The 26,076-nt window shown below is 42.3% G+C and overlaps 1 protein-coding gene across 1 annotated transcript in view; it reads right to left on the reverse strand.

The window, feature by feature from the left end:
• Positions 1 to 26,076, reverse strand: part of ppargc1a (peroxisome proliferator-activated receptor gamma, coactivator 1 alpha) — a gene marked incomplete at its 5' end in the record, with an annotated part of 265,148 nt that overhangs the window by 93,838 nt on the left and 145,234 nt on the right. The gene's annotated exons all lie outside the window — the stretch shown is intronic.

A 26,076-nucleotide genomic window follows, 5' to 3' on the forward strand; every position in this document is an offset into this window, starting at 1 on the left:
AAGTTTGAAACAAACCTATATCTTCTTCCACTGATGTATCCTTTCTTTTGTCTCTCTTGGCTCATCCATCAATCATTCTCATCCTCACTTATTCACTTTGTGTCTCTATCTTCTCTTCTGTCCTGCTCTACTATATTTTCCTTTCTTGTCTCTTTCTTCAACTCCTCCACCTTTCTGTTTCCAGAGTGCAATCAGCATCTGCCTTTTCAATATTCCTTCTTAAACTCTTCCACCCTTTGCCCTGGTGTTCACATTCATTTATTTGGATCACTTCCATCTCGGAGGGAATAATCCGCTAACTGGTTCATTCACACGGATGACATCATCAAATCCGTCCGTTGCTGTTGGCTGGATTAATCCTGCTCATTCTCTTGCACTGACTGAGTTCATTATGGAGGCACAAATCCAGTTGGTTTAGAAAGAGCGAAGGGTTCCGGGCTACTACTGAACAAGCTCCAGGGTAAGAGACTGAGTGAGACAGATAGAGAGGGAGAGAGAGGACAGAAGGAGAGGCGGAAGGAAGAGAGAGTAAGTAGAAGTCACTTCAGGCCACGGTCAAAGTGCAGTATTAAACAAAAACAATGGATTTTTGGATCTGCGTTTGCACAAGGTTGAAGCAATTCAAGTTATGCAATGTGTAGTTGAAGTGGATGGTGGGGCAGAGTCTGAGGTGGTTAATTTGTCTGTTAATATGCACAGTACTGTGTTCCTCTGAAATATAATACTTACATACAGTATATTCACAGTCATTAGTTCCTTGAGGTTCAACTGCCAATTACAAAGCCCACACAAACAGTACACATTATGTAACATGCTGTGATAAAGCAGTTTACACAGATTTTTAACCCATAGTAGCCTACAAATAAGCTATAGTGATGTGCCAAATGATTAGCATAATTAGAATCTATGGGATGTTATGGGATTCCTCTTATCTACTGCTCTTCCCTCCAAGGATAACTGGCGGTATAAGTCTAAAGGTAGCTTCTTTATGTGCCGCTTTGAGGTACTGTTGAAGCTATCATGATTGGAAGGTTGAAAATAACATTCCAGAAAGGGCTACAGTGGCTGGTTAAGTTGCAAAGATGAACTTAGAAACCGTAAAAAAGGCATACATTTCTGTGCTTGTAATTACTAGTTGTAGTGGCTGTTTCTATTGTGCAAAAGTTCACCGTCGGGGCAAAAAATAAAAACATAAATTACTAAGGAATGTGATTCCCTGTTTTATATAAGTAAGTATACAACTATTTTATCTCACGGCCCAAATTTCTGCCATTGCAAACAAATACCACAAGTGCATTAAGTATAGTTGAAATTCATTTGGTAAAAAAATAAGAATAAAAAATGGCCACACTCATAATATTAGTTAAACACGAAGACATTTCAACAGGAGTAAAATAAATAAGACTTTACTATAATAGAATATGATCAGCTACATAACTTTGTTGTACAGTGTTGTGTGATAAGCAATCATGGGACCTTAGGGGAGCAGAGCTCAGTCCAAACCTGACATTGCTTGATCTTTTTCGTAGATCATTAGCAATTCTGCTGCTACTGTGGGAGCTCCAATAAGCTAATTTAGGTTATACAACACTACACAGCTAGGGCAAGAATGAGAGAGCCATTGAGGAGTGGAGCATTAAAGCATACATGCTAGGCTCCACAGGTGCAGTGTAACACAGCTTGTCTAACCAGATCCAGGTTGGCTGTCAGGTGGAAGTGTCTAGTATGTCCTGGGAATACTGTAGGGGATTCACCAGACTACGCAAGGCTAGGTGGCTAGGGGAGGGGAGGTGATTGGGGGGATCTTTAAGCCTCTCGTCCTTGCGTGACATAACTGATAGGATTGCTTTGACTAACGGGCGTTTAAGTGCTAGTGTGTCCCAGCTGCAGATCCAGAGGTCAGAGATGAGGCTGTGGCCAATGACAGGATAAATAAGCTCTGGCATTCCACATGCATTATGTATAATTGCTTGCCTGTATACATATACTGTGGCTTGGATATGTGTGTACATCCATTGGTTGATTAAAGAGATAGATTAAAGATTGATTGATTAAAGAGATACAGAGATATTTTAAAGTTGTATGAGCTATCCAAAGTCATAGTCTGCATTAGATGGTGGTAAGAAATGTACTGCTGCGGATGGGCCCAGCAGCAAAACATTTTAGGCACTCAAAAAACAATATCACTATAGGTGTACGCTATATTTAGAATATTTTCACCACCTTTCCTGACCACAGAAGTGTCCCCTCTCTTTCAGATTCAGATTCAGAAAACCTTATGTATGACGTAACAGATCTTCTTCGACGTGGCTCAACATACAAACAATCATACAACACAGCTTTCTGTGAGCACACAGTGTGTATAGAGGTCTTAAAACAAGTATAAAAATAAAAAATAAAAATTGTAAAGTTCAGCTCCGCTTCAAAAGCTCTTCTTCTGTATACTCATCAAGGTATCTATCTACACTGTGATGGGCATCTAGTTGTTGATGTCATAACCACTTGTTTTTACTTCTTCTTCAGTGAAGAAACAAGAAATTCTACGGCTGAGAAAATATAGTTCTAAAGTAAAGGGAGGTCTGCTGGCAAGGTAAAGCAATGGGACTATTCTATATATACTGATGTAGGTAGTCCGGACTGTTTTCCATAATGGAGTTGTGCTGACTGCCATCTACTGTAAATAATACACTGACTATGGATAATTGCCTCGTATAACCCCATCTTATGATATTCTAACTGTCAATTCAAGCTTCTCTCAGTATTCCCTATACATAAACACATAGTGGCACAGCGTGGAGGAATGGTGAGAGAAAGCATAGATGGGGCAAATACAGTAGTCACTTGACACTACAGTATTTCAAGTGCTGACTGGCAATAGTGATGTGATCAAATTGCCTCAATAATATGGCCATTAGGCCATTCATCCTTTAAAATGAGATAGTTAAAGTTCATATGATCCATGTTGTTCTTTTTTTGTTCTTCTCAAAAAAAAAGTAAACTATTAATCTGCTATAGTTTTTTTCCCCATTAGCAACAGAGATTAATCACGGTATTACAGATCAGATTGCCATCACATTTACTTTGAATATTCGTGGCTCCAGGATCACTGTGCAATTATGATGACCCCTGACATCTAATACCACCATGAGGCCAAACATTTACATATGAGAAGCACTTGGGACTTCGCCAAGGTATAAGCTTCAACAGGAAGATTTTCCTTTTTCAAGTTTGCTATAAATACTCTAAAATGAGGATTATGTGTCCTATGTTTTTGGAGCCAGCAGACCTTTTATTTAGGTTATCAATAGTTCAGATTTTATAACAGAAAACAATAAATACAAAGATTGCCACCCTTAAATAAGTCCCTTTGACAGTATCCTGTTTTGTGCTACAGCTGATTCAGGACAACTTTGAACAACATGCACACATGATTCGTCACACAGTCAAAGAGCCATATGACAAAACGACTTTACACATAGCAAAATTATCGGTTTGATGTTTGGTCCACCCAACAACTTTGTACTGTGTGGTATGAAGAGCATTGCAGCTTCCAGGAACATTAAAACGTATAGTCTTCGGCTGTGCCATTATGCGGCCTTTCTTTCAAAGGGATGTAGGGCTTTAGAATGCATTTTCCCCCTATTTTTAGAGCTTTATTTAAGAATTTCTATGAAGCATTTAATGTAGACTAGATGTTTGGCCTTAATGGGAATAGTGATGGGAGTGACAAGGGTGATTACCACAGAAAATGAGAGGCAGTTAAACTGATTTAGGTAGTCCTGTCCACAGCAGTCCATTGCTTTGTTTCCATGTAGGTAGTCCGGTCTGTCCGGGGGAAGAAAAGAGGCGAGAGATGACAGTAATACACTGACTACGGATAAGTGCCTCATATAACCCCACTTCATGATATCAATTTAAGTTTCTCTCAGTATTCCATGTACATAAACACAGTGGCACAGCATGGAGGAATAGTGAGAGAAAGCAGAGACGGGGCAGACACAGTAGTCCCTTCACACGGCACTATTTCAAGTGCTGACTGGCGATACTGATGTGATCAAACTACCCCAGGAATGGCATTAGGCAGGGTTCATCCTTTTAAATTAGATAGTTCACATGATTAGTTTTGTTCTTTACATTTCCTTCTCATAAAGTGATTCTAGGATTTCACAATTCAACTGTGGATGCCTATTTGCGGCCATAGCACACAAAGGCAAAAAACAGTTTGATATCCATATTCCAAAATGCTCTAGTCCCAGCTAAAAACCACCTCTGGAGAGACAACACACAAATGCCTGTCTCAACTGGCCAGTCGTAGGGGATGAAGGGAGTGGTTGATCATCCCTGTCTATCTTCCCCACACCCCTCCCTTCCTTCTCTTCCTCCTCTAGCCAGATGACACACATTGTGGCTGATCTGTCAGTGCGCTGGCATCGTCGGAGCAGGACATGCATGATGTGTCAGAGATAGAATGTCACGCTAGAGGCCCCTGGATGGAGAGGGGGATGAAAAGAGGGGAGAGATGACAGATGAAGGGAGATCGACAAAGGACTACGGTACACAAAAGAAGGATGGAGGGAAACAGGTGGATTGAAGGTGTTAGGCAGAAAGAGAGACAAGGATGGAAAGGACGGATCAAGTCAGGGGGGATAAGTACACGGAGACAGATAGAGATTATTTTTGAAGGCCGAACGTCGCACATTCTCAGTGCATGCATATGGGCGGCAAGGTGGCTGCTTACACAACACACAGACTTGCACATGTAAAAAAAGCTACATATTGCCAAAAAGATCTGCTGGGTGCCTGCAGAGACATGAGTCATAGTATCCATATCACTACGCCACAACACATACAAACAAACATATTGTGCTGCTTGAGTACTGCCGTTACAGGCACTTTGACATTTCCCTGACAAAAAGGAGAAGATCTGAGGGTTCTGCCTGGTTGTGTTAAAGGAGTGAGAGAAGAGCATCAGCTCTGTATCGCTCTAGTTGGTTCAGTACAGGAGAGCAGTGAGTTTTAACTGGCCTCTTACAACAAAGGTAGAGCCTGTGTTGTGTGTGCAGGTACACAGTTGCTAAATGTGCTCCGTGTGAGCTGGTGTGTGTCAGTAAAGACATAGATAGCTAGTGGGTGTGTTTACTAATGTGTGTTAGCGGAGGAAATAGTCTGTTAAAGCAAGAGAGTGTGTGTGTGTGTGTGTGTGTGTGTGTGTGTGTGTGCGTGCGTGTGTACGTGTGGTAAGGGGATTTAATGGTATTTCCAGCTCAGCAGAATGCGCCTGCTCATCTCACACCCCCCATCTTGTTCAGGCGTGTGCACGCACAAACACAGTCTTCGCATCGATCCGACCGCCAGCCGCAGGGTCATTCATCAGATCGTTGGACACACCCAGGTGTGTTTTACTGTGTTTTACTGTTGGCCAATGCTCAGCAGTGCATTCCAGGAGCAGACAACCATCATCGGAGACACAGCAAGAGGGAGATAGAGAGAGAGAGAGAGAGAGAGAGAGAGAGAGAGAGAGAGAGAGAGAGAGAGAGAGAGAGAGAGAGAGAGAGAGAGAGAGAGAGAGAGAGAGAGAGAGAGGTGGATACAGGAAGGCAATGTTACAGTAACAAAATGAGAGGCTGCCTAAAAAAATGGTTCTGTGACAAATATATTTTTTGAAAAAAAATACTAGCAATACTAATACAGTACTACTATTATGACTAAGAAGCAACTCAATGCCTAACAAAATATGCGTATATACTATTCATTTGCTTTACCGAAGACATTTTAGAAGAAACTTGCTAAGTGGATTACAATCACTCTTTTCTTTCTAATCCCTGAGGTGTGATATCCTTGCAGTGGAAAGAAGGCATTGGAAGGAGTTCAGGTCGGGTGGTGGGGTGTTGTAAGGATAAAGATGCACCAAGATTCCCATCTTGCATCCCACATGTAGGGTTGAAACTGGAATACTTGAGGTGACGGAAAGATTGTGAATTTCATCAAATATTTGAAAAGTCAACCTCTTCAGTCTCATGCTTCAGGTTAGCGTAGACTTTGCCAATATTCAACCAAGTTTCAGCTGACTGAAGAAATATACATGTTTATCATACTTTAGTTGCCAAGAGAAGAAAACCAATTAAAACACTGTGAACGTTTTGCAGCTATGTTGGGTATAAATATTTTCTTGCAATGTTGATTTAAAAAGTATAATCTGGGCGGCATTATATTTTCTAAAAAACCTATTTGCTGGTGCAAATTATTTGTATGTTAATGTAATTTTTATCAAGTACTGTAGGGTTGATAGAGTTGTAATTACTTATGGAGGACAACCATATTGCCAGACAAAAACGTCACCAAATGATTCTGCAGAACTCTATATTATACTCAATGCCAATTTGTTTTTTGCCTAATGCCAACATCTTTAAAATTCTCTTCTTGCACAATATCTGAACATGGCAACTAGGTATGATTAATGTTAGAATAGGATTTTTGTTATGGCAAACAAAATATGGTTAAGGAATGGTTAGACAATTGTCACATTTTATGGTATGGTTAAGGTTAACAACAATCCAAACATTAATTGCAGGTCTGAGACCGGACAAAGACTCCGGGGAAGTGTAGAGTGAGTTGTTCCACTGCAGCCAAACTAGATGGTCATTGGATAAATGCTGGGCTTTGTCCCGCCCATCGGACCCTCAGCTTCTCTGGGGGTCTGTGGGACAGTGGGCTGGATGGATGAGCTGTCTGAGGCGGAATCCTTTTTTGATTGACAGCTAAATGAGCGAATCAGCGATCTTGAAGAATAAACATCCACTGGCCGTTTAAGCAGCCTAGCTCCGCTGGCCATTGAGAGGACACTGGTCAAGTCCCTGGAAAAGACGCCTAGTTGGTACGACAAGGTCACAGATCATTTTCTTGAAAAGGAATGAAGGGTAGAATTTACATATAAATTAACAAACACATTTATGATGTAGGCCGGGAAAATAAGCTTCCCTTCCTTGAAAGACCAGATATTCAGATATTATGCAGATCTACTGCCACCAAACAGCCTAATTTGCCACCTGATAGTCACAGAGGCTGATCCCACTGATGAAGACTGTCACATCTCGGAGATACAACAACACAACCTGACACAAAGCAGCCTCAACCTCCACCCTAATGATGGGTTTAACAGTTGCCCCCAATGCCATAGCAACAACTCCTTGGCCTTGTCAAGTGTACCTCTGATTCAATTACCTTGACCTCGGCGGGTGCCTGGGCCTCCCTCCCAGTCTTGCTCCTTTAGCCGGGGAAGGTTAATTGAAACAGAATGCAACATTAATTTCCTTATTAATGAGAGTAGGTAACTGGCTGCTAACTGTGGGAAAGGGTGACCTCACAGATACTTTTTTAAAAATGTCCCTTGTTTGGAAATGCCATGTGATAATCAGAATGTTGGATCTTTATCAAAATGTACCAATGTGCGTTTGACGTATCTACAGTAATGTGTGCATGTGTCTCTTTGCCCCTCAGGGGTTAAAGGGTACCAGAATGATCAGGAACAATCCAGAATTGTGTTCCGGCACCTTTAATTATAAAGTAAATGAACCTGGGGCGGTTTCATACATCACTGCAGCGCTGAACGATGCAAGTGTAGTTAGTTAATATTAATAATAATAACATTGGATTGGATTTATTTAGCGCCTTGCAGTACTCAAGGCTGACGGTTGCTATTCAGCGCCTACTGCCCCTCCGACCATCTCCTCAAACATACAGGCAAGGTGACTGAGTGGTTAGAGCAGTCGCCCCATGTAAAGTGGCTGAAGGTCCTCGAGGCAGCGGCTGTGGGTTCGACTGTGCATGTCTCCCTCTCATCTCTACAAGTTGGATTAGTGTTTTTTTGTTTTTAGCCGAGCTACACATGAGATCAGAACAGATCAGTGATGCTGTCTCGCCGTGAACTTCTCCGTGAAGTCTGCTGGAAGAGATGTGATGTAGCCACAGTGTGTTTTAAGTGGACTGACTGCATTGGGCGGCATTTAAAAAATAGCATTTTAAATGCTTCGTTGTGTGTCAGCATCTGCGTCATATTGTGATTTCATAATTTTGTTTGAATGAAAACTCAACTCCTGGCTGTAAATAATGGGATGGCAGGCGGACCAGCTTTTAGATTGACATATTTTCTTTTTAACTAAGTGCTGTGAGGTGAATATTTAGGGGATTTGACGGATGTGCCTAAAATTTTTAATAGAGGAAAAAAAAAAAAAACATACAACTGTATTTATAGCTTCTTCAGCTACCAAATCCCACTTTTCACGCGTGATTAACATCCATGTATCGAATTGGCGTTTGAGTTCATGAAGAGGAGTACTCATCTAACTCATCTGGCCTGATGCCAAAGACTTTATACTATATTGAGACACGTGATCACATTTAAACGCACAACCTCAGATGCACTCTGGTCCTGATATATAAGACACTCAGCCTACTCTCAACTTTAGTGCTTCACTCAGGTTACCTACAGCTTGGCACTAATACTCCTGAAGATTAGAGAGTCCATTGTTTGTGTTTTAAGAGAGCTCATTGTCAGTGTTCAGCCTCCTGCTTTGGGTTTATCACTTAATGCTTGGATTGTAGCTGTTAGCTTCCAGTCTCAAAACTAGAAAGATATCAGGTCAGCAGTTTTGACCGCAACTAAAGCACATTTGCATGACAATCTGCATTTTCGTGATCATCTGCATGCCATTGATGGTGGTTATGCACTATGGATGTGTATTTACAAGCCCCCCTGAAACAATGTGCTTTCCCTCTATGTCATTCAAAAGTCCCAGAAAACTTTGCATTTAAGACTAACTTTCATTCATCCGCACACCGGCAATGCAACAATACTCCACGTGTGTGCATTCTTGTGCCTCACGCCCCCCATCTGTCAAAACATGATAAGATATAAAACTGTGCGGTGACGGGAACAAGCAGCCTGCTCTTCAATCTCCTTAAACAAATACCAGGCAAATGAATGAATTTTGAACAGCTACTGCTGCCTCTATCACAAGACGGATCTCTGCTTTATTTCATTCCGGCACCTACAGACGCTTTTCCGGAGGATGCAAGCAACTTGTTCTAATAAGATTTTTCTGCACTTGTTTTTTTTTCTTCCCATTTCGCCTCTCCCACCAGCCTACCCCCACTTCCTTGTTTAATCACAGAGTCTATTAAAAAGGCAATTAAACATCATGCAGGTAATATGTATAATCCATTGAACAAATCCTGGATCAAATATGCAAATGGGAATATTGGAATGTTGATTAGTGTGCCATTTTGCCTGCATTATTGATTCAGTAGAGTTAGAGAGAGACCTTGTGCCCTTAAGTGGCATGTTGCCTGGTTTTAATGTTTAGTATAAAGTGCAAAGATATTTTAAAATGTATTATATGTATTATGCGTAATGTATGCAATGCAGTTTAGAAGGGAATTCCATGCTTTTGCTCAGAGGTTTTCTGCAAGTATTGCATCACATTTGCCAGGGACATGATTCTTTCTAAGTGCAATGAGTCTGCAGGAAGTGTCCCTCCAAAGGCAAACACCCCAAAGCTATGTGAAAATGCACAGGCACACAGCATTTTAAGGAAATATCTTTTTAACTGAGCCCAAAAAAAAGTCTCAAATGTGCATCAGGAAACTATGAGTGGCGGGATGTTTTCTGATTGCTCTATCTGAGGGTCTGTAAGACACCAGCTGAGCTTTAAAAACTACAAAGATTAACAGGAGCACAATAAAGGAGAATGAAGAAACAGACACAAACAGAAATGCATCAGTGTGCCTTGTGTGTGTACATGCAAACTCCTCACAGTTACTATCTAGCATGTGACAAGAGTTTCATTGGATACAGCGATCAAACAACCTGAATATAATTAGAGCTGCATCCAGATGATTTCAGGGTGAATATGTGCTGTTATCACTCCATTTTAAGAGGAGGAAAAAGACTCTCTCCATCGTCATAAAAGGCAGCACTGGGCACAAAAAAAAAACCAATCATAGTGAGAATCACACAACACAACAAAACACTTGGCTGAGTAACAAGATGGCATTTAAAAAGTATTTGCTTGACTGATGTTTGGGCTGCTTGTTCATGCTTGTCTATCCAGGTCAGTGCGGTGGAGTTGACAGAGGCCACACAGAGCAGAAGCACAGATCAACAGGTTATTAGCATAAGCCTGGGAAGGAACCTAAAAAGCCACATTGAAATGTGGAAATAATTCCATCAGCCTAACTGCATCTTTTACAAATAAGAAAAAAAACAACTGCTTTATCACTTTCTCAGCTTGATGCAGTTTGTCTTAGGGGGCTTTGCCGTTTTGTTTTGAAAGATTAAAAGTGGAAGAGTACATGCTGGAGGGAAAGGAGGAGGTGGAGGGGAGGGTGTTTGGTGACAGAGGATGGAGGGAGGGAGGAGGATGGTGGGGTTTGTGTTATTGATGTGCAGCGCTGGCTCAGATAAAGGATTGGTGGGAGCCAACCAACTCCTATCTGGCTCCTCCAGCCAAAGGCCTGTTTGCTTTCTAGGAGTTGCCGTCGACCAAAGTTTGTGTGTGTGTGTGTGTGTGTGTGTGTGTGTGTGTGTGTGTGTGTGTGTATGTGAGTGACCTGGGAGGCTGGAGAGAGGAAAGAGAGATAGTAGGGAGGGTAAGCGTGTAGACGCTTTTTCGGAATTAGATTCGGCTTCCCTAACAGCAAAATTAAGGTACGATGAGAGGGAGAGAGAGAAATTCTCAGGGTTAAGCAAGGATAGTGTATAGTAATGGACCGAGCGCAGTGTCACAGATAGAATACGATTACCATAGATCCATTTCTGTCATGCTTGCATAGAAAAAAAGAGAAAGGAAAAAATAGAAACGTGTGTCCGTGTGGCCGAAAATAATCTGAGGATGAATCAATATGGAGAGTAACGGTGCGTCAAGAGACCTTGATGAAGAGGCAGCTTTATCAGAAAGATATGTTTCATAGATGGGGCTCTTGATTTATATAGACAGGGGCCAAATGATGCATCAATTACTGGTTGGTTAGAATACAGGGATGGAGAAGCAGTAGAATGGGGGAAGGGCCAGAAGGGAAGGAGGTCTTCTCTTCATCATCATCTCAATGTCAGCACAGGGAGAATATGTTAAAAACATACATTGTGAGCTTACTACAAATGATTCAAGTTATCAGTTAACAATGTGCATGTAAAAAAAACAAAAAACTATCAAGAATCTTGACACTGTAACTTTTGCTGAAAAAGTAGAGGAAAAGTGAATGCCACTTCTTATTTGATCAATCTGCGTCATCACATTTTTTCTTTAATTGTATTAGTTTATTGTTTTATCATTGTTACACGGATCAAAAACATGTTAAAATAGCTTAGGGCCCCCCTTAAATATTTTGATTAATCCAAAGGTTTGATCAACAACTGTTTTTAAAAAAAAATCATTTCTGTTTCTTCCACACAGATAATTCATACTGTTGCCATGGTTGTACTTTTCTGGGTACATGGCTGACAAGTTTTTAGCTCCCTGAAGCCAAAACATCTCGATGGTCCCCTGGTGGTTGGCTGCAATATAGGCGCAGTATAGGTCATAAACCCCGCCCCCTTTTTGTTAGCAGATGGGACATAGGTCAATGGGAACAAAGAAAAATATAAATTCCCCAAAGAGGATTTCTGTCATTTTAGGTACTTCTTATCGCGCTGATGTATGTATGATGTAAGTGTTCCTTTTTTGAGAAAAAAATGGTTTTAATTAGTATTTTAATGCTATAAAAAACAAGGTGAAATGTCATGATTAACAGCTGCGATTGACTCACGATTGGTCGGGATGGTGTATATACCCGTCATCAGTGCACAGACTCTGGTTGCAAATTTACAAGAACGCCGCATCTGTATCCAGGATATTTTGGGCTTGACTTTGTAACCCTAACTCTTACGGTGGGAGGAAGTAAAGATGCAACGCACATCTTAACATACAGTCTACGGGCTGAACATTAGTGAGCTGCCGTCCCTAATGGTCTTCCAGCTGATACAAACACCAATTTATACTATTCTTTAGAGGACAGTTTCATTCTAATGGTCATTTGGTTTGGATGTATTTTCTTTCTAAGACTGTATACCCCCTTCAACATTTCAGATTCTGTTTCCATCTAGTTACACTACGCCTCCCTGGATTGAGGTTTACCAAACTTCAAAACAAAGGATAATATTTAACATAACATTTGACATAATATTTGAGGAGCATATGCAAAATCTTGCATTCATATGCTATACTATTTCATGGCGTATACTGTACATCCACAGTGTTTATTTACAGGATCCAAAGTTCACTAGTGCCAATGATTCACTGTCATAATCCAAACAACAATCATTGACAAGTGAATATCTGATCTGGCTTTCAGTCAGAATAGTGACTACTTTAATGTGTTATATAGATTAGGAATAGAGCTTTTTTTCCATAACTGTCATTTAAAGGGGATATATTTTGCTCCTTTCCCATTCACACTGGTATTTTGGGTTTCTACTCAAATATAATGGAGCATCGGCAGACTAATTCCTAAATGGGAGTTCATCTGGAACCTCTTTTTTTCAACAGTGCAGAGCAAAATGCCTCTGAACGCAACTGGACAGACAATCTGAGTAGAGCTTTGACAGTTTTGAAACAGGAAACAATGGGGGCCAGTACAGCAGGACACTCAAATGTGTTTCTGAAAACATTTTAGGCGAGAAACAGGCAATAAAGTAACAGAATCTTGATTAATATTTGATCAGCGGTGACTAGTTTGATTTGAGTTTCATTAGCCTAGTAATCTGCACTGGAAAGATCTACAGATTGGACAGTGACACTTCTGTCATTGTCTTAAACACGCCCCACATGAGATAAGCGGTTGTGATTGGTCCATTAGATCTCAAGCTGCTGGAAATCTGTCTGAATGTGAGGGGGCCAAATGTATCTGCCAGAGCAGATGAAACATTAGCTTGGCAGATTTGTCTGGTTCCCAGGCTAGATTTATATTGCACCTCGACCTGCTATGTAATAAAAAAGACATGAAATCTTACTTTTAACAATATGGGACCTATAAGAACTCAGGTTCAAATATTTTTTGATTAAAAATTCACATTTGTGTCTTTTATTCCTTCTTTTTTTTACAGTCATTTTAAGTTTCTTTTAACCCTTTGTCATCAGTCTGTGAATGACGCATGTCCTCTAAAAAACATTTAACCATTTTTCTCCTTTTTGTATTCCTTTTCCACCCCTCACTCCCCTGCTCCCTTCATCATGAGTGATACAGGCTTCATGCTACCCTCCATTTGTTTGACCCTGCAGGAGGGGAACTGATGTGCTTATCCATCAGAACCGCACGGCTCCATTTACGGGATGGACCCCTGCCTCTAAAGCAGCTCCTCCAGCCGGCACCAACAGCTGCCCGCCTGTCTTAAACACACGTCCACCAAGGGCAAGGGCAGATCCCCAATGCTAATACCAAAGCTTCTTTAGCCCCAACTCTATTGACTTATGCAGCTACTAGGGAATGCTCTGTCAAAAACGACGGAGTGCACCGCATCTCAATGCCAATCCTAGAGATGCACTGATTGAGCATGTTAGTTTTCTTTCCCATTGAGCATTGGTTTGACATTAACTTATGAGCATTTGAAAGTTACGATCAATTAGAGCACTGTCTGAAACGAAGACGGTTTAGTAGTTTAGTAGTTCAGAATATTTCTTGATTGGATGAAATTTAAATGCTTCCAGTGTGCCAAGTCAAGAAACCTGATATTTCAGCTTAATATAATATTATTTCTTAAACCAATAGTTTTTATGCCTTAAACTCTGCATCCCACTGCCCCATTTAAGTTCCCTCCATGCTGAATACGTCATGGGGCGAACACACGTTTGTGGGGGCCCACTTTTCCAGCCCATTCATGGTCTCATTTTGCGGAGGCAGAGTAGGACATGTCATTAGTAAGCAGACAGGGGTGACGTGTGTCTCTGTGTATATTTGTGTGAGTGAGAAGGAGGAGGAGGGGAAGGCTAATGCTGTGTGTCTGCAAGTAGAGCAGAGCAGGAACTGATACCCCGCACAAAGGCAAATGTGCGAGCAAGAAAAGGGGTAGCAGTTGGGAGGGACTCAACCAGTGTTGGCTGGCTATCCAATTCCACGCTGACAGCTCAGTCATGGGACTGAAACTCCATCCAACACACTCTCTGGAAAGTGGAGGCGGAACAATCTGTTTCAAGGAGGTTCTGGGTGGGGGCAGATACATCATAGATCTCATTTACACTTAGCCAACTCATGAGTCTTGAGACAAGTGCAAACACAGCAAAACAATTCTGAAAAAAAATGCAGTTTTTCAGAAAAGCATCAGGTCAATGCAATCAAACTTGTGTCTGGGTATGGATTTATAGATAGTATGTGACCAAGAGACACATTAAATAAGTAGTTTAAATCTGGCAATAGTTGCTTAGATTATCTTAAAACTTTGTTGTGTCTGCAGGACAACTCAGGTCTGTATGTTGGAGTATGAAGTATGCACCTGCAGAGACGGTTGCCTTTTGTCACTCTTGTTATGTTTAAACCCGTACAGCAACATAATTCCCATGAAGTTATGGCCCTGGTAACAATTTTAACAATGTGCAGATTTTAGCGGTGAACATTAACATGTCCTTTACACCAGCTGACTGATTCATCCATGGAAACTTTAGACTCAAGTGTCCCTCATTTCCCTCACACATAAGACTTTATCTCTAGTAAAAGGCCGAGCGTAGTTTACTTTCCCAAGATCACCACATCACCAACCCCCTAACCCCTATCCATCTGACTGTAACTCAAGCCTCATCCCAGGGTGCGTAATCTCTCTCATGTTCCTGTCTCTCTCTGTCGTTGTCTAATCTGACTTGTTCCCGCTGCTGCTTCAGGCTTGACGTGGAATGCCGCAGGTCAGAGCTGGGGCAGCTTATGCACGGGGCAGGTGCTGTCACAAGGTATGTTTCCATGGCAGAAATACTGACTTTTTTTTAGAAGGCTAAAGACATGGCATCCACTAGCCCCTCCTCTCTCTCTGCCCCCTATCTCCCTCTCTGTGTCTACATTTGGCTCCCTCTTGGGCTGTGTCACGAGTTGTGTCAGTAGCAGTTGCAGTTTGGCCGGGGAGAGCGCTCGTCATGGGCAGAGGATTGGGTATGAATCTTCCATTAAGTTTGGCCTGCAGTATGTAGCACATGATTTGAGTCAGCGTAGAAAGGAATGACTCAACAGCACATTCACTGCCAGATAAGGAAAAGCCACATGCACTACACCTCCTGAGGATGATATTGCTTCCCTGCCATGAAAGAAAGTCCTACTTTTGCCTTTTTTCTTTTCCTTCCAGATCCTTCACAGATTGTCTGTTTATTTGCAAATGCTGCAGTTACAAGATTTGTATATATTATGTTGACATTACTATCACTTTAGATATTCTAAAGTATCAAATTGAGGTCAGGGGCGTATAGTTTGAGTTATGGTCAAATGTCAACATATCCCAGTTGCACATGCAACAGTGCCATTTCTGAGAGTGACAGTCAGCAACGTGCAGCCGCCACACTGACAAAGCAGTGTTCCTGCTGTTGAAGGGTCATCTCAGTGTCAGCTGTCAGTGATGCAAAGCTTGAAGCTCAGTGGAGTATTTCGACCTTTCGCTTACTGTGATGTCATCCTCTGGCTCATTTACATAGTTAACAGAGCTGTTCTCTGGGAGACTGCATGTGTCACAAGCACTCGTTCAGTACTTACTGCACATGCTTTCAGCATCTTTTCCTTTGAAATTAAGTTATGTTTTTGTGGCACAATATCAAAATAACACCCCCATCTTTTGGATTAATCAAAGTGTTAGCTTTAAAGGGAAATTGCTCTTGTAGTAAATGAAAAGACTGCACGCACTCCTTACTGAACCTGCAATCTTCAAATATTAGATGAAATAGACTCCATAAACTGCGGTATAAAAACAAACACTCCTTCTCATTCCATCCACTTGATTCTTCCGACCACTCCTCATCACTCTTCAAAGGCGAAGGTTGACTCGCACAGCTCCAGGGTGTGCTTGTTCTTCAGCGCGTCTGTATCCCTTGCCTCGTTACTGAGCTTCACAGACAGTATAATTTCAGCCTGACACTGCCTTGAATGTGCCGCTGTCAAGCCAGAACACGGCGGAGTGCGAGTTGAGGGATGCAGGCTCAAAAATGTCACTTTCATTCTCGCTGAGATGAGAGAGAGAAGAAGAACAGGGGGAAGGGGCTGGGGAAGGGCTGGTGGATGGGTGACTGGAAGAGGCCTTGGAACAACTGTTTAAATCATGACACGAAAATGACCACAGCCTGGAGAGGTTTGTGTCTGCCTGTGTGTTTGTGCATGCACAGAGAAGGATAGACAGCATGTGCAAGAGTGTGTGTGTCTGTAGGGTTTATTGTTTTCTTCTCTTGGTTTAAGCATGTGCTTATAAGTAGATCGGGGAGTTCATGCAACTTGTGTACATACAAAAACAAAGTGTACTTGCTTTTGTGAGAATGCACAAAAAGTGTAATATCTGTACTGTGTCAAGCTTGTAAGTCCATTAAATGTGTGTAACAAATGTGTGTCTGTGTTTCTTGCCATATGTGTTAGTGTGTGTGTCCGCCTGTGCTCCAGCATATCTGGCCCTGACTACAAAGCCCCTCTGTTCTTAGCATGAGCTCCATCTCCGGGCCTTGTCAAACAAACGGCTCCTGGCGCCTCTCTCCTGGGCATGTGCCACGGCCGCTGCCAGGTCCGCTATGGCTTGTGGAGACCCTGTTCCTGGCATCTTCCGAAGTACTGCTAAGCATTAACGGAAGTCCCCTCCGTCCTCGTTTACATTCATTAAAACGGTAGCACTGGGCTCCCCCAGAGCATTGGGAAGCTGTGCCAAGCCTGCCACAGCCGATAAACCAGGGCCACCTCTCACTGCCCATTCGCTTTGCTTTCTTCTGCTTTTCCCTGTGCCACTCTCTATCTGAGATGGCGCCCCACAGCACCCCTCTGTGGGCACTGGGCTCTAGTCTGTTGGCAGGATCCTGTCCCTGTCTTGGTCTTTACTCTGGCTTTTTTTTCTTTGTTTGTTTTTTCTTAAGTTAAAACAGTACAGGTTGTCACAGTTCCAAATCTTAAAGGGCAACCACATTAAACTGCATTTGAACCTGTGTTGTGTTTCAGTGGCTTTGGTACAGGTCTGTACAGGTAAAGTACAGAACACAACGACATAAAGACTGACAAACAATTTGTTCAGTTGTGTGTTCCAATTCTCAAATAACTACTGCATTAATAAGTTACTTAGATCAAAAAAGCATGTTGTGTTAAAATAATGCATTCTTTTCATTTCATTGAAAAACTCATTTTGCAGGTTTTGTCTTAGGGTCTGGAGTTGGACATTCCAACTGCAAAGCCTACAGTAAGGTTTTCTAGTGGGATGTCTGAGGAAGTGGGAGTTTAGCACCTCAAGTAAACCTTGTTCTAATTCGATTGGACTTATATCAGTGGATGTTGCCTTGAGGGGAGTCAACTGTCTCACAGCTTTTCTCCCTGTTTGTAGCAGAGGGTTTAGGAAATGTTAGGTCTAAGGTTTTAATGTGTACATTGTTGGGGAACAGCGGTTACCTTCTTTCTCTCATTTCGCACCTGGCTGACTTAGATTCTTCATTGTCAACATGCTAACCTTAGCTCAACTCTCATGCGGAACATAGAGGTGACAAACGTGCTTGACGCAACACACTCCAACAACAACACAATGACCTCCATAGCAGGGGGAGCTGCACCCTGGTGCATCCCGAGCTTCGAGGTTTACACTGAAGTATGTATGACAGGAAACATGCCAGAGCTGCTCAGCCCTTAGTCCTTAATGCCAGAAAAAAAATCAAAATGAAGCTGCATGATCACTAACATCACTAGCTCTCAACTCCCCTGTGCCTCGACTGTGTCTTTGGGGTCATGCTGTTGTACCGGATGGATGTTTGTGTGTGCTCATGTGATGGATGAAGGTAGTTGCGGGGGGTGTGGCTGGGCTGAGGAGAATATAACCTCTGGCGAGATGAGAGGATGCCACTCTGGAGGGAGGATCAAGGTATGTGCTACCGGAGGAAAGGCAGGCCCTTGGCTGAGGGGAGAGCAGGCAGAGCTGAAAGAGTAGCTAAATAGAGAGATGAGGGAGGCAAGTCTTAATTACAAAAAGCAAGTAGGGATAAGGAGAGGGATTAGGTCAACCATGGAGCACGGAATTAGAGGAATAAGAGGGAAAAAAAACGAACTTCAATTAGCATTGTTGGTGGGGCAGTCACGTGCTAGTGTTAACCCCAAAGAGCTAAGGCTAGTTGTCATTAGCATTCATATAACGAGGGCTGAGTGCAACCAGGCCATTTCGGTAGCAATTACTTTAGCCTGGCTAGTGCCGACATGCTGGGACACTCCACATAAAGATAGTCACTCGTGCTGCAGGGGCGACAGAGGCCAAGGGAGTGAGTGATTGAGGAAAAGCGGCTGGATATTCACTCCAACCAGCCTTAGCATGTCATTAACTTCCTCCCCATCCTTGCACCCCCCCCCCACCCCCCCGACTGGACATTATGAGCTTATCACATAGAGCAAAAGGGAATAATTACCCAAATACTATCCAGCACAGCCATCTTTAATCAGAGGAGTGTGTAATTACTGCCACACAAACGACTTCAGTTCATTACGAGGCTGCCGTAACATGTTCAACAATGGATTGTTCATCATTCTAGAGTGTATTATTTACTAACGCCGCTGAAAACCAGGGACAGATAAATACACAATTGTCATTAAGGAGGAAAGGAAAAATGGATGTGCCGGTCAGACAAGCATTTTTCAAAGACGCGCATTAAAAGCCTAAAGTGGTGAGAGACATTAGAGGGCAAGTGAGACGATAGAGGAACCCAAGGCGACTGATGGCATGTTTTAAAAGCAACTTCCGCTTGATTAAGTCCCCGTTGTCTAAAAAAATCTAATTTCTGCATATTTACATTTATATTTGCATTCATTTTCTGACGTACACAAATCTGTTTATGGCAGGGCTTTATTTCTTCTCAGGCAAACCGCTCTGGAAAGCATTTCCAAGGGTTGTTGTTTTTGTGTTCCTTTAAGTACACGTGATGTGTATTTTCCCGGGGTCCAGTAGCACACTAATCTTCTGGAGCCAGATGTGCTGGTAAAAGGCAAGCCACAAAGCCTCCACCACTAGACGTCTCTGCATCGCTCCTGGCCAGATATGATGCTGCATCCCTCGGGGCATTAGCTGAGAGCTTTGCTGGGCTCCAAATAGAACTATGCTCCTGCTCTGGAGACAGCAGCATAATGGAACAGTGTGAGGGAGGAGGACCAGTCAAACTTGAGGTCTATCATGGGAAACCACGGGTACAGCACTTTCAAAAGTAATACATGTGTGTTTTGGAATGATAATGACAACCAAATGGTTTGTTAGCAGTGTATGAGAAGCTAAGCTCCAACTAGCATGTGTGATTTGTGCGGCAGTATACTGATCAACTGTTTTTTATGACAAGAATATGTGTGGAAGCTCCATTACTTCTAAATCAAAACAAACTTATCATATAACAATACTCTGTGTATCAGGGAACAGGGAATTACAAAAAGCATTCAGCAAACATATCAGCAACAGGAGATTTTTCCAACTTTGGGTCTTTGTCACAGTCTACAAAGATGCATTTCTGAGCTTTTTTTTTTAATCCTAGTGTCCAATATTGTCCAATCAATCATAGCAGCATAAGGCAATTTTTAGAAAAAGTATGCTGAATTTCATCTGCATCCGCTATGAAGCATTTAAAATGTGCGATTTGGAAGGCTGAAAAAGCAATGCAACAACAACAAGCTGCAGCATTTCTATCCCGATTGAGTGGCGGTAATTGTCGAGTTGTCAAGCGGGCTTTTGTGGCTGCAGACAGAGCTGGCAGAGCCCATCAGTAGAAAATTACAGAGCAAAAGAACAATCAGCTTCTCCTCTGTTACTTAAAAAGAAAGAGTTGCCCAACAACAGGGGGATCCAAATGGAGATGAAACCAACCCAAAAGGAGGCTGTTTGCTTCACTTTGTCTTTGTCTTGAGAGGGAAATGTCAACCGGAACCCAAAAGGAAGAAAAGAAAGACAAGGAGAAAAGAAGAAAATCAACTCAGACCGCCATTGCTCATTCTTCAAACATCTGACAACAAATCATTATGCCGTTGCTGCAATTGATTAACAGTCACCTGGTAATTGATATCAACAAAGGTAGGGTTGTTTTTATTCCGAGGCTCACACTGGCGGGCCTTCTTTTGCCGTGAAAACATAAGAAATGTTAGGTTTTTTTTTTTTTAGCTCTAAGGAAACCAGCTCAATTTACAAAATAGTTTTCAGGGCAATGGAATTAAAGCCATACAACCGCTTAAACAAGCTCCTGTTATATGGCCTGTCATGTGCTGTCCACCCTTAGATTTAGTCGCAGTTTGTCTGAAAATTAAAAACCTCATGTGGATGAACATTTATTGTATTAAGGCTTATCCTTGCAAATTATTTATTTGGTTTGTTGGTTGTGCACACCCTTATTAGGGTGATGTGTCATCTACGTGAGCACGTGGTTAAAAAGCAAGTATATATCTCCACCTTAAAAGAACCCCCCTTATTATTATTATTATTCAATGTATGTACTACTACATGACAACAATTCCTCCAATATGAATTATGAGAAGTACAACAGAGTTAAAAGTGCGTGTCAAGTTGTACTGACAGGAAGCTCACAATGAACCTTGAATGAATACTGGCAAGAGGACACTAAGGGTCTGGCATAACTGACAGGGCAAGCTTGCCTGTCTGGCCTTGATCTTTCTGCATGTTTAGCTGGGCTAGGCATGCAGGGCCACCCGCATGACCAAAACCAGTGTGACAGGAGACAACTCTGGATCCAAGAGAGGGATCATTCTGTCATTTGAGGGGGTTGTTGTCACCACCTGCTTCATGGCTCATGTATGTGACAAATCGGCAGGGGGCATGCACATGTCCCCGTCTTCCACTACTAAATGGACACAAACCAAATGTGCAAGATCAATACCCTTAAACAAATCCTTAATCTGTAAACACCCATAAAATTATAATCTGAAACACAAACACCCATCTGTATTTGAGGTGCTCTGCCTCTCTCAACATCTGGCTTTCAGTGAATTACAGTGTGCCCCCACGCAGAGCAGTAATCAAGGGACCTAGCTCTGAATTGCACAGGTTGGAAAACAGCTATGAAAGGTTCGTCTGTACCCTCTGTATGTTCCTTGCTCCTGGGGTTAAAATATGGCAACTATCCATTGCAGGGAGTCTCCTCGAATGGAGTCCGCCATGGGGGCTGAGCAAATAACAACACTTGCCCTGATGCTCATAAATATGGCATTCTGATTATATTTCTAGGACAGAAAAAAGGCTAAAGTGAAAGTTATTATGCAAATAAACATATCTGGTGTTTTTGTAGAGTGTAGCTGATCTTGATGCTTCATGTTATGGTGTTGCTGCTAGTGGTTGGCATTTTCCATTTCTGAAATTTATAATGCTGCTCCAAAACAAATAAATGGATTTCATTTATGGTGCTAAAAGCATGAAACATAATTTTCCATAGAGTGTGAAGTTCCGATAAAACAGTTTTCAAATGGACTTTTTATTTGGTAGAAAGTAGTTCCTATGACATCCCAGAGACTGATATCTCAACATTTTCTCAAGAACTAAGTGGGAAATATATCTATTTGCAATTTAGGTAAACCCCCTTGAGAGCAAAGTGAGAAATAAAAGAAAAGTATCAGAAGAAGAGGGGTAGTCAGTGGTAATGGTATACTGTAGCTCTTGACATAACCGGTTGCTTAAGTGAAAGCCAAACGGCCATCAACTATTACCCATAACCCCAACCCCCTCACTCCATCGTCCTATCCCATCATCTCCCTGATGGACACTCAAACCCAGCGGTAACCCCACCTCCCCCCCACTCAAGGAAGCAATCTTCACATTGACGGCATTACTTTCACAAGGGCGTTAGTGAAACCGAGGATGCTTGCATGAAGATTTGGGGGGGGGGGGGGGGGTTCAATACCTTTTTCTGTTGCTAGGGAACAAAGTGACTTGAAGTCCTCATGTCTTAGGGTTAGGGTTATATTTGTACTATATATATATACAAATCATCACAGTCACTCTTAGCAATGGGATACAGGTTGCCATTCCAGGAAAAAACATCAAAGGGCAAAGAAATTTAGCCAGGATGTGAAGCAAGAGGAATCATCAGTTTCCTCCAATTGGTAATGCCTTGATGGTGAAAAAAGATGAATGAGTGAGTGAGAGAGAGAGAAAGAGGGAATGGAAGAGAATGAGCTTTGGGCCATGTTTTAGCATGAAGAGGCAGCCCATTTTGCATGCCTAGCTTATCAGGTGTGGCGGTGTGCCTGTGCACAATGTGCAGGTGTGATAAATAAAATGTGTGGGTGTCTATATTTTTATTGAAGTGTAGGTGATGTTTGTCTTCGGCTGAATTTGAGCAACAGCTCAGAAAGAAACTCCTGCGGGGATGCTGCTCCGTCCGCACACACACACACAACGTGTCTTGACTGCACGTGTTTGGTGATATCCAGACGGCTGCATTTGCACCAGTCCCTGCTTGTGTGTCACATCAAGTGTACACTGTGGTGTTCATTGGGAGCAACATGTCAAAAGGGTTTAATGCCAATATCTGGCTCCTTTCTATGGCTTGTGCTGAAAATCAATACACCTGCGTTCCCCTTTGAGAGTGTTTGGAGCAAAACAACACAAATATACAGTCATGCACACATACTGCTCTGCTAGCATGCACTCTCCCCAGGACACCGTGCTGCCCCAGGGCTAAACTACACTTGTCCACCTGCACTTAGGTGGCTACTAATATGTTTGATCCAGAGTGACAGGGTCCTCACCTCACAGCGCTTACGATTTTCTGTTGGGGGGAGAATACTTTTAATTCTTGGTTTAACTGAATGTGTGTGTGTGTGTGTGTGTGTGTGTGTGTGTGTGTGTGTGTGTGTGTGTGTGTGTGTGTGTGTGTGTGTGTGTGTGTGTGTGTGTGTGTGTGTGTGTGTGTGTGTGTGTGTGTGTGTGTGTGTGTGCCTGACTAAGTCTTATAAATCCCAAACGCATTTATTTAAGACATAAAATAAATTAGCACAAGAGCTTCTGCACCTATCCCACTCAAGAGGACCAGACAACACAGATGTGGTTAGAGGTTGGAATCAAAATGCATTATATAACACTAATGGATTTACTATACTAAACAACACATTTGTGTCTTTTTTGTGGTCAGACTTGTTAAATACAAATATTTACAAGTGGCTGTCATGCTTAACACTGTCAAATGTCCAGATCATAGCAACAAATGGATCTCCTCCTCATCCCTCGTGGTCTAATTTTCAACCAGACTGATCTTAAAATTCTTTTCCTCTCTATTTTCAATCGCATTCTTTTTCCGGGGCTTAGCGCCGTCTCGCTCCATCAACCAATAGATTTATCATGTCCTGCAAAAAAACAAACAAGTCTTGTGTGGTTATCCTACTGTAAGTGCTTCTAATTACATCTTTAAAATCCAGCCAGCAAGCTATTAAATGTCCACATTCTCATTTTTTCTCATTCTTTTCCACGCTCTCTCGTATCTTGAAACACTGCGAGCAATTAGTCCAAGTGACTTTATTCATTAGGGGCTGGGTCCTAATGATTATTAAACTGCACACAAGTCAGAAAGTAACCGCAGGGCTGCATGGTGGGAGGGATTGAGAATGAAAGAGGGAAAAAGGACAAGGGGAAGGGAAGCAGGGAAGGACGAGAAGGCTGAAGGGAGAGTACAGAAAAGGAGAGACAAAAGGATAAGGATGAGAGTGTGGGAGAGATGAAGGGGATTAAAAGAGAAATGGGGCAGGACAATCGTGGACAAAGTTGAATATAGTTGAATTTATTATCAGACAAACGGACTCTCATCCCAACCAAACTGCAGATGAGGCTGAGCTGTCCACTAAGAAATTAGGACAGATCATTTGCATTGTGGCAGGTGGATAATCACCCGTTAAAATCAATCATATAAATCCTCCACACAGCCTGCAAACACATGTATAATGTAGAAAATAAATGACAGACAGCAGATGCACCTATAAAACCTTGCAACAAAATGCACACACACAGTAAATAGTCTCAGGTGCTTAGCAAATGTGTACACACCAGGAAAGACTCATGCCTGCAGTACAAACATGCATAGACTTTACCATGTCCCTGCTGCTCTCCATCTCTCGTCAATCCACACCTGATGTTATCTCTAAGGGAGATTTATGCACTTGCCGGAGTGAATTTATGAGAGACGGCCTCCTCAGTCAGAGAGACGCCTGCTAAGAAATTGCTTTGTTGAAAAAAAAAGAAAAGAAAAAAGCAGATTTGAAAGATTTATTTCTATCTACACCAAGGATGCATGATATATTCAATCTGTTTATTTGAGTGAAACAATCATTTCAGGGAGGGAAGCCTATGAGACGTGATAAGGCTGAATTGTGTTTAGCGCCACCACCCCCCACCCCCACCCCAACCCCAAACCCAGTTTGCAGTAGGGCCTGCGTGTGCTTTCTCAAATCTATTTGGTTGTCATTGTTTTTGTTTGCAGAGAGGGGTTGTAAGGGTGATGCATTATTTTCTGCCTTTTGTTTGTTTTGCTTTTTATTGATAGATTGATTGTTACCTTGGCGTTATGATGGAGGATCGCGGGACAAAAAAACATGTGGCAGCTCCTCACCGTCGCCTCACCAGTCAGACTTGGGAGCTCATAAAACATGATCAATATTGCACCCTCCCCCTCTATCCATTCATCTATTCATGTTTTTGACTGGGTCTCTATGCTTGTGGCCGAAAAAAGCCTGCTGTCGCAGGCGCCAAGACTGTCCTCCTGTCTCATATTCACTGAGTGAATATGTGATGTGATATACAGTACAAACACAGGCTAATAGAGTGAAAACACTAGGACTTTCGGTGCTCCTGACGTAAGTTGTCCGAGGAAAGAAAAGGTCAGGGTTTGATTGAGCAGCTAGCCGCTGCGCAAACAAAGCCCAGTCTCGGAGGGTGCAGAGGATAGGCACAAAGTTAGCATCTCAGCTCCCTTAGGTGCCTACACATGCCCCTCTACTTCCGTCTTAGATAGGAAGGAGGGACTGATTCAATATCAAATAGCTTTAAGAAATACAAAATGCCTAAAACATCCAAGGATTCTGATGAGCAGAGTCAGTTAATGTAGGTAGGACTGAAGAATCAGGTCTGTTTATGGTGGGACTTCTAAAAGATTAAATTGTGCGTCCTACTAGCTGTTTTTTAAGAGCCACATCACACCTGGTTGACTGTTAGCCGTTGGTCAATTTAAGGCCGTCAGTGAGCATTTGTGGCCCTAGTTCTGGCAGTCCAGCTGAAGTGAATCAGTGCATGAGAAAATAAAACGGAAGTGACTAGAGTAAACAAACGACTAAAGTTAAGGGGCTGTGAGAAAAAAAACATGTTATATCAGGTAAGATGATTTTTATTTTAGCCATTGAGCTCTGTAGCAGAAATGGTCCAGGAATGTTTGTGTTATACACATGACTAATACAGACAACCTCCACCTGTGGGTATGGAGAGCTATTCCCTCTCACGCAGGCGCAGAGCATACGTGCTAGTTGACCTTTGGCTGTAGTCTTTGCATTGTATCCACCACCACTAGTTCTTTGATGTTGGATTGGTGTATTTTGGCTTTAGGGGAAGGAAGCCAGGGTGGAGCGAAGGTGGGGGAAGCAAGTATCAAGGACCACAGCGGACTGAGATATCTGTAAAGCAATTCAAAACGTAAACCAAGTTTCTCTTTAAATCTTAGGCCACATCCTGTTTTTTTTAACCCTACGCAACTAAACACAGTAATCATTTGTGAGAGAAGTGGCTGGCACATTTACATAGTATTGTGTTAACTTGCTGTGCCCTTAAAGTAGACACCAAGCTTTTAACACCACCTATGAACTGTACCTCGTAAAGATGCATAAATACATTTA

The sequence above is a fragment of the Echiichthys vipera genome (genome assembly GCF_963691815.1).
Source record: "Echiichthys vipera genome assembly, chromosome: 22".
Taxonomy (NCBI): domain Eukaryota; kingdom Metazoa; phylum Chordata; class Actinopteri; order Perciformes; family Trachinidae; genus Echiichthys; species Echiichthys vipera.